Source organism: Vigna radiata, unplaced genomic scaffold (assembly GCF_000741045.1).
Source record: "Vigna radiata var. radiata cultivar VC1973A unplaced genomic scaffold, Vradiata_ver6 scaffold_137, whole genome shotgun sequence".
NCBI classification, from domain to species: Eukaryota; Viridiplantae; Streptophyta; class Magnoliopsida; order Fabales; family Fabaceae; genus Vigna; species Vigna radiata.
In genome coordinates this window covers 165,226-174,083 of record NW_014543260.1, presented here as the reverse complement: position 1 = coordinate 174,083, position 8,858 = coordinate 165,226, and the positions used below count along the sequence as shown (strand labels likewise).

The 8,858-nt window shown below is 30.5% G+C and overlaps 1 pseudogene; it reads left to right on the top strand.

The window, feature by feature from the left end:
• The first annotated feature begins 6,731 nt into the window (after positions 1-6,731).
• LOC106753541 lies at positions 6,732-8,603 on the top strand (annotated as a pseudogene).
• Positions 8,604-8,858: the final 255 nt, after the last annotated feature.

The window sequence follows — 8,858 nt, the reverse complement described above, 5'->3', positions numbered from 1 at the left end:
ACATACAAAGGTGTTTCGGCATCAGTCGACATCGTCTCATACACATGAGCTTTGGCAAAATTTTCTACGCCAACATCGCAGATCATGTCCTCTAATTTGTCTTCATCCGGTCGATCTTCTTCCATGGTGGAATCAGTAACATTTTCAGTTTGCGAGTCAGTCGGAAAGTGCATTTCTTCGCCGTGCCATATCCATGTTGTATAGCATCTTAGGAAACCATCACAAATAAGATATTCTCTAATTTGAGTTGCGTTCAACTTTCTTCCATTCAAACAGTTCACACAAGGACATCTAAACTTCACTTCATCGTCACTTCTCCCCTCATTACGTTGCGCAAATTGTATAAATTCCTCTACACCTCTCTCATACTCAGCACTAATACATGGTAAATTAATCCAATTTCGATCCATATTCCTAAATATTACATAAAAAGATAAGCTACTGAAAATCAAACTTGCAATTTCATACATATCATTGAAACTTAGTGATTAATATTATAAGGTTTATAAATTCTATTAAAGATTAAATTCTAATAATTCTAATACTAATTGTTATTATGCAAATAGTAATAATTCTAAATTTTTTGTCTAAATTTTCTATGTCTACATTATCAAAACTATAGCAATTGTTAAAATGCAAAAACTACTAAGAAATCATGTTAAGAATGTAAAAGGGCATAAATACCTGGAATAGGACGGCGAAAAAGCTTGGTGTGGCAAAGAGGAATGGCACCGGAGAGGAATGACAAAGGCGTTTCAAATGATTTTGATCGGCTAAAACTGGTCCTTAACATTAAAAATGGCAAATGCACCGAACAATTTTGAGTTTAAACGACGAAAAAACGAGGAAAATGAGATGGGTGGTCCGCGGGAAGAAGAAGTTCTCTGAAACAGCGTTTGCGAAGTGGAGAAGATGAAAATTGTTCTGTTTTTTTTAACCTTCAGAAGAGAATTTGCCGCAGTTCTACACTTAACCGCAGCATATTCTCCTTTATACTGCGGTTCTACACTCAACCGCGGCCTATTCGTTTAAAAAAAATAATTCAAAATGGCATTTTTGAAATTTTTTTAAACTGATATGTCGCGGTTCAGCGCCCAACCGCGGCATATGCTCTGAAATTTTTAAAATTTACTCAGATCAGGGAATATGCCGCGGTTCTCTGACCAACCGCGGCCTATTCCCCAACGTTCAGAATCCCCCCAATTGCCTCCCAACTGCCTTTTGGGGAATGTCAGCAGGTAGTAGGGGGAATATGCCGCAATTCTCTGACCAACCGCGGCCTATTCCCCCTGTTACCTGCTGACATTCCCCATCAGTCAGCCCCTGCAATAAATTGACGGGGGAATATGCCGCGGTTCTCTGACCAATCGCAACATATTCCCCTGTGAATTTATTGCAGGGGCTGACTGATGGGGAATGTCAGGAGGTTACAGGGGTACATGTCGCGGTTCTCAGAGAACCGCGGCATATTCCCCTGTTATTAAATTTTTTTTCCTAACGTGGAGTCAAAGATGATGGCTGACTGGGGTATATGTCGCGGTTAAGTGGGGAACCGCGGCATATAAGTTCGATTTATTTACAAAACTGCCACCGCGCACCATTATGCTGCGGGTTCTGGTGAACCGTGGCATAATGTGCGCTGTATAATCCCTATTTTTTACTAGTGAAATTCTTATCTTCTTTATATGCTTGCATATGCTTATCTTTATCAATTGTTGGGTTCCTTACCTTTACTTAATGCTTTTATCGTTTAACTCATTCGGTAAATGTTGTTTGTCTTTATTGATACGGGAATGTACAATAATGTCATGAACTGGGGGGAATTCCTTGATTATGCTAATACCGCCTAGGAATAGGGGTAGGACGATCAATTGTATTTTGCTTCTGTTTATCATGCATTATTAATTACTAGGGGAGGCTAGGGATAGCAAGCCAATAATTAGTAATAGGCTCTTTTCGCCAAGGAATTGAGTTAAGGGTAGACCAAGAAAGTTTGCATGACAATATGATAAATAAGCGAATTAGATAAAAAAAAGTAGATATAAGAGGGTGGATGAGATGAAATTGTAAACCCCAACAACTCCATTCATTCATAGTTTCTTTAGCCAATTGATTCACTGCATTTGCATGTTTACTTTTGTTTTTGCATTCAAAACCCAAAATTAATTTCTTCTCAAGTCTTATGGGATTGGTTTACATGAAAAGTAAGGCCTAAGAGTCCTTTGGGAAACGATACTTGGACTTACCCATTTTATATTACTTGATAACGATCTGGTATACTTGCGAGGGACTTAACACTTTTATAGCGACAACACATCAAAAATATAAAACACCTCTTTAACCTTCTAATCAAAATATAGGCATATAACAAAGAAGAACAACAACAAGATGTCCTTTCTCCTACAGTCTTCAGCCCTTTGAAAAATCCTTAAAGTCCAGAACGTCGCATGTCCTCTTCTTGTAGTCACAACAGGGCAATACACCAATCTTTACAAGATTGAGAGAAAATTGATCACGAAAAAGTTTGTGCAAAGCCACGAGTTTTAATCGACTTACTTCATATTGAAGTCGACTTAAGACTATTGTTTTGCCACACAATTAAAGTTCAACAAAAGTGCATGTGGTTTTTCTTTTCTAAAACATTTGTCATGCAATCACAAATAAAGTCTCATTATATAACAAAGTAAATTGCAATGATCAATACAGAAACAACACAGACATGTCCTCATATGATCATAATCATAAAGACAATGAACATGTAACACATATACACATGTGTTATTAATTATGTGTTGTCATCATCAAAAACCAGAAGCTCAGAGATTGTAAGGTTCAGCAAAATTAATGCTCCTCCTATCAACAATCTCAATAGAAATTGTCTATCCAAACGTTATATTTCTATTAGATTCCTAAAAGACCTGATCCATGCAACATTATATAAGGTTTGAAGTGGGGAAAACCAAAGTTAATTGACATCAGAATCCTCCTTTTACGATGTCATATACTAATTGATGTCGAAATCTTGTTATTTCGACGTCTAAATTATTCCATTTATTTATAATAATGGCACCAGTCAATTTTAACATTGGTTTTTTTTCGTTTTTAACATTGAACACTAGACGTTGAAGCCCTTTTTTGTACTAGTGGTAATGTATTTTGTACAAAAGCATGCCACTTATCAAGTTTATCATAAGCGTTAAATATGTATGTAATCTCTTAATATTTGGTGAAAATTAGAATTAGTTTCTCTTCAAAATATTGGACCAATTTAGTTCTCCATCTTTTAGAATTGCATGAATTTAGTTCTGTAAACCAAATTTTATTAAATATATTTAATGTTTCAAATATATTTTCCAATTAACATTGAAGTAGAATTGTGTCAAACAGTGAAACAATTAAAATGTCATTTAACATAAATAAGTTTAAAGACATTGAATTAAAAAAATATATTTATTCATTTTGAAAGTTTGTGAATCAAAATATCAACTTTTGTCATAAATACGAAATTCTAATTTTTGACCAAGTTTAAGAATTATAAACCTATTTAATTCTAATAAAATTAAAAATTTATGTTAATATTATTTTTGAATTAGGTTAAAAATGAAATATTTTATTACGTATTTATGACACTAGTCGCAAAAAAAACTAAATTTGTTAAAATTTGAACAATCTAATCCAGTTTAAAGAACATAATACCTATACTAGACATAAGATCGTATTAAAAAGTATAAACAACATAGACATTACACCATATTAACAACTATTGCCTTGGGCTATGCTTAATAAATTATTTATGCTATGGTCTGAGTGTGTCATCTCATCACCAAAATTTGGGGGACAACGAATAATCATACTATTATGACAGATGGAAATTCAAGAACAAAAGAAGCAGAATGCGTCACTTTCTGGAGTACTGCATACATACTTTTATTTTATTTTTGTGTGTACAAATTATCATTCCATTTATTTTTGTTAGGTGTTATATGGCCCCTCTTGTTAACTTCACTTATAAATTATCCAGCCTCGTGCGTAACCATTGATAATTCCGCTGGATACATGGTACTAGTTTGGTGTGGTTTCATGATAGACTCACATATCTTCAATGATATGTACGGGAAAGGCTGTGTATGGGGAAAATTAAAGATTTAATAATTCATAAAAGTATTATTTATTATAATTTTTTTAAATAGGTTTTTTACTTATTTCTTGTTTAAGTTAATTTAGCTTTTAATTTTTAAAAATTAAAGTAATTAGATTTTTGTTGTTAGTTTTGTATTAGAGAGTATGTCACCTTGTTTTTTTTTTAAATATATTTAATTATTTAATTTTTATTTTTTCATTTTTTAAAAGAAAACATTACCACGTGTCAAATTGACATTGTACTATATGATAATGACAGTGTGACATGTCATTATCAAATCATATGTCATTACATTAATATCAATTTCGTTATTGTATTTTTATTTTGTTTCAATTTTATCCTTATATTTTTATTTTGTCTCAATTTATTCCTAATTTATCTATAAAATTAAACAATTTTACTCTTCCTCAAATTTAAACAAAATTTAATTGGTATATAAATCTTTATAAATATTTTTATTAAAATTGATATTTTTATTTAATATTTTTAACAACATTAAGTTTACTTATATTTATATTTAGTTAATTATATAAATGTTAACTAATGACATTAAATTTATTTTTTTAAATAAAAAATTGGATAAAATTTCATGAAAATTCTAATTAATGTGGAAGATTGTGGGAAGAAGAAACCATTTTTAATGATTGTTTCCATGAAAATTTTTTCAAATTTTTTATTTAAAAAAGAGTGAAATTTTATATCAATGACATGGAATTTCATTTTCACATCTATGAAAAATTAATGACATGAAATTTTATTTTCTTAAAATAAAAAATTAAAGAAAATTTCATGAAAATAATGTCATTGTTTTTTAAATAACATAATTAACATTTATATAATAAATATAAATATAAATAAACTTAATCTTGTTAAAATATTTAATAAAAATATCAATTTTATTAAAAATATTTGTAAAGATTTATATATAAATTATATTTTGTTTGAATTTAGGAAGAGAAGAAATTGTTTAATTTTTATAAAATTAAGATTAAATTGAGATAAAATAAAAATTCAAAGATCAAATTGAAACAAAATAAAAATACAAACACCAAATTGAAACTAATGTAATGACACATGACACTTTCAAAATCACATCACACTCTCATTGTTACATGGCATAATGTTAACTTGCCACATAACAATTTTTAAAAAATAAAAAAATAATTCAAAAATTAAAAAAATAATCAAAAACTGACACGGGACACTCTAATTAATGGTGTTAGTATGAAACTAATTGCAATGACCTAATTGTTTCAATTTTTAAAAAATAGACACTTAATTAAAAAAAAAATAAGTGAAGAACCTATTGAAAAGAAATAGAAAAAAAAAATTAAATGATTAAACCAAAATTAAATTACTGCATATAGTTTATCTTCACTAAAAACTAAAATGTTCATTAATTTCTCACTATCTAAAATCTTAATATATGTCATCAAGTAAATAATAAAGCACATAATATCCTCTTTCGTAGATAAGTTTCCTTCTATATATTGTGATTATCATGACAACAATATGTATCTTTCGTTTCACACCAATAAAGGACCACAATCTAATCTTGTTTTAAGGCATTGCACTTTATAAATAGAACCAAATTTAATTTTTTATTATTCTTGATCTCTTATAGGTTTTGTACATTTTAAAATATTGAAGATAATCCTTATTACAATTTATCAATAATGTATATTTTCATTTATAATTTAGAATAATTGTTTATATGTTCATAATATTTAGGCATCACATGGTTTAAAAAAAACATAAACATCTAGTATATGGTAGACATCATATTCTAAAATTAGTTATATTAGAAGTCTCTTATATCATTTTATAATTATATCTTATCGAATTAAGTTAGACTTAAAGTCTATTATAAATATTTATAAATATAGTATTAGAATTATCAATATATACATATCTTTAATACGTATATATTTTGGTCTGAGGTGGTGTTCAAACTATGTTAAGATCACTATAGCAACCACCTATATTAAAATTAAAAAGCATCACTGAAGAAGTTAATGGAGCCAAACTCATTCAACGTGATGATTTGCATACCAATGAGTGGCTCAAACAGTGTTTTTATATTGTAGGTAATCAAGTTTATAATGAAATTAATTACATAGTCTTCTACAGTTCTCACAATATTTTTGTTAATTAACGATTTGCGAAACAACAGACGGTAAGAAAGAAACATGTCTTCAAAGTATTGAGGCCATTGAAGAAGAGAAAAAAATAAGCAAAATGATATTTCAACACCACATTTTGACACCATTTTGACATCAGCCAGGTGTCAAAATGTGGTTGGGTGATGTGAAATTAAAAAAAAAAAACTGATGAGAGGAAGATGCAAGGGCATATTTGGAAAGAAAAAACCAAAATTTGATTTCGCGGTTTGTTTTCATTCGTGGAAGACATTCTTTGTTTCCTTAAGCTCTCTTTCGTTCTCTCGGAAGCCAGTGCTCTCTCTTTCGTTTTCTTGGCGATTCTCCGTTGAACTCGCCCATTGCGCTCTTTCTCGCTTTAAAGCATCGTTGTCCAACAAAGTGGTAAAGCCCTCTCTCTTTGACGCTCATCTCTGTGTTGTGACGCATTAATGAGCAGCGGAGCAGGTCAAGTAGTCTGTGTCACCGGCGCTTCCGGTTATATCATTTCCTGGCTCGTTAAGCTTCTTCTCGAATGCGGTTACACCGTTAAGGCCACTATCCGCGACCCAAGTATGTGTCTTTATTGTTCTGTTTTCGTCAGTGATTATTCGTAGTGATGGTGTTGCATTACTATTTCGAAAACTAAAATTAGATCTGTTAGGGTCAAGATTACTGGTTTTATTAGTAATCTAGGGTTTAGTTTTGTTCATCTTTTTGTTCTGGAATACTTTTCATCAAAAAGATTATGAAATGCATATCTGTCTTCTTCTCTTTTCTTCTCTCGTTTGCCATATTCAGTATAATGTGTGATGTGCAGATGATCCCAGAATGGTGGATCACTTGCTTAACCTTGATGGTGCGAAAGAAAGATTGCATCTCTTCAAGGCGAATCTTCTAGAAGAAGGTTCCTTTGACTCTGTCGTTCAAGGTTGTCACATTGTCTTTCATATTGCTTCTTCCTTTTTTAACAATCCCAATGATCCGCAGGTTTGTTTCAATTGAAGTTGGATTTGTTCATTTTTCTTTTATCCATGGTTGTATAATAATTTGTTTTTACTTTAATGTTTCAGACTGAGTTGTTGGATCCAGTTGTGTAGGGGACTCTGAATGTTCTGAGATTGTGTGTTTATAACACCATTGATGGAAAACTCAACATAGTATTTCACAAGGACACAATCAATAACTTTCAGCTGAGAATGTCTTCTATTCTTTGCTTTCNAAAGCATCTAACAACACAAAAAAGCTTTTCACAATATGGCTAATGTTTTATCTATTAAGTTTGATGTTATAGCCAATGGTTTAAAATCTAAAATAGAGGTGGATAGCGACAACTCAAAAATCTTGTAGGGAAAGTAGTAGGTTTCTCAAACAAAGCATACAAGTAAACACCAACAATTATTTAGCTTCATCCCATTTGCAGACTAGATTTTGCTTCATATGATTAATTAGGTTTTTTGTAATTTTGATATTATGCACTCATTTTTGACTTATTGTCATGTGTAGCTACACTACACTACTAAACAATTTAATCTGCTTGTCTCGTTATGTTCATATAATAGTTGTTATCTTATATGCATTACACAAAAAGTATTGCACTGTAATACTTACATTCATTCAAATATCAACAAAGTGTTATAATATGTCATGCATATTATGTTACCTTGTTCTTCTCACTTTTTTGCTATTTCCTATTTATGTTTTAGTTATGGTATGTCCTTTCAAAGACTTTGGCCGAAGATGCTCCCTGAAAATTTGTAAAAGAAAACAGTATTGACATGGTTTCAATGAACCCGACATTGGTTATTGGACCTCTCTTGCAACCAGAGTTTAACATTAGTGCCACTATGATTTTAAATTTAGTTAATGGTAATTACTGTTTACATTGTGCTCTAAAATTTCTATTATTTTATTTGGCTGCAGCTTGATTACACAATGTAGTTTTTTGGAACTCAAACGTTGTATGAATCAATTAAAATGAAAAGGAAATATAAAATAATGAAAGAGCAACTAAAATGGAACAAGAGAAGGAGGGTTAATGATATTTTATGATTTTTCAACTCAAACTATGTTATGCTATTTTGCTGTACTATTCTTAGACAATTGAAAAAACAGTTCCATCTCCTTGATACAGGTGCGGAAACATTTAAAAATGATTGTTTTAGATGGGTGGATGTGAGAGATGTTGCAATTGCCCATATTCTAGCATATGAGAATGCTTAAGCTAATGGAAGATATTTACTAGTTGAAAGAGTGGTACACTACTCAAACGTTGTGAAGATTTTACGAGATTTATACCAACATTGCAACTTCCAGAAAAGTGAGTATATATATTTTGATATTATCATCAAAATAGCGTACATTTATATATAAAAGGTGAATTTGATTTAGGGTCTAATTTTGTTTTTCCATTAGTTCTTAGAATAAAAAAGGACTGATTAATGTATTAAGTTTTTAATTGGACAATTATAGAACAGGACAATGTAATTATACCTATTTCGTTCAATATATAAAAGATGCATGATTGGTCCCATGAAGTTTTGTAATTTATAATTTTGCAATTTTATAGGCTATGTTAA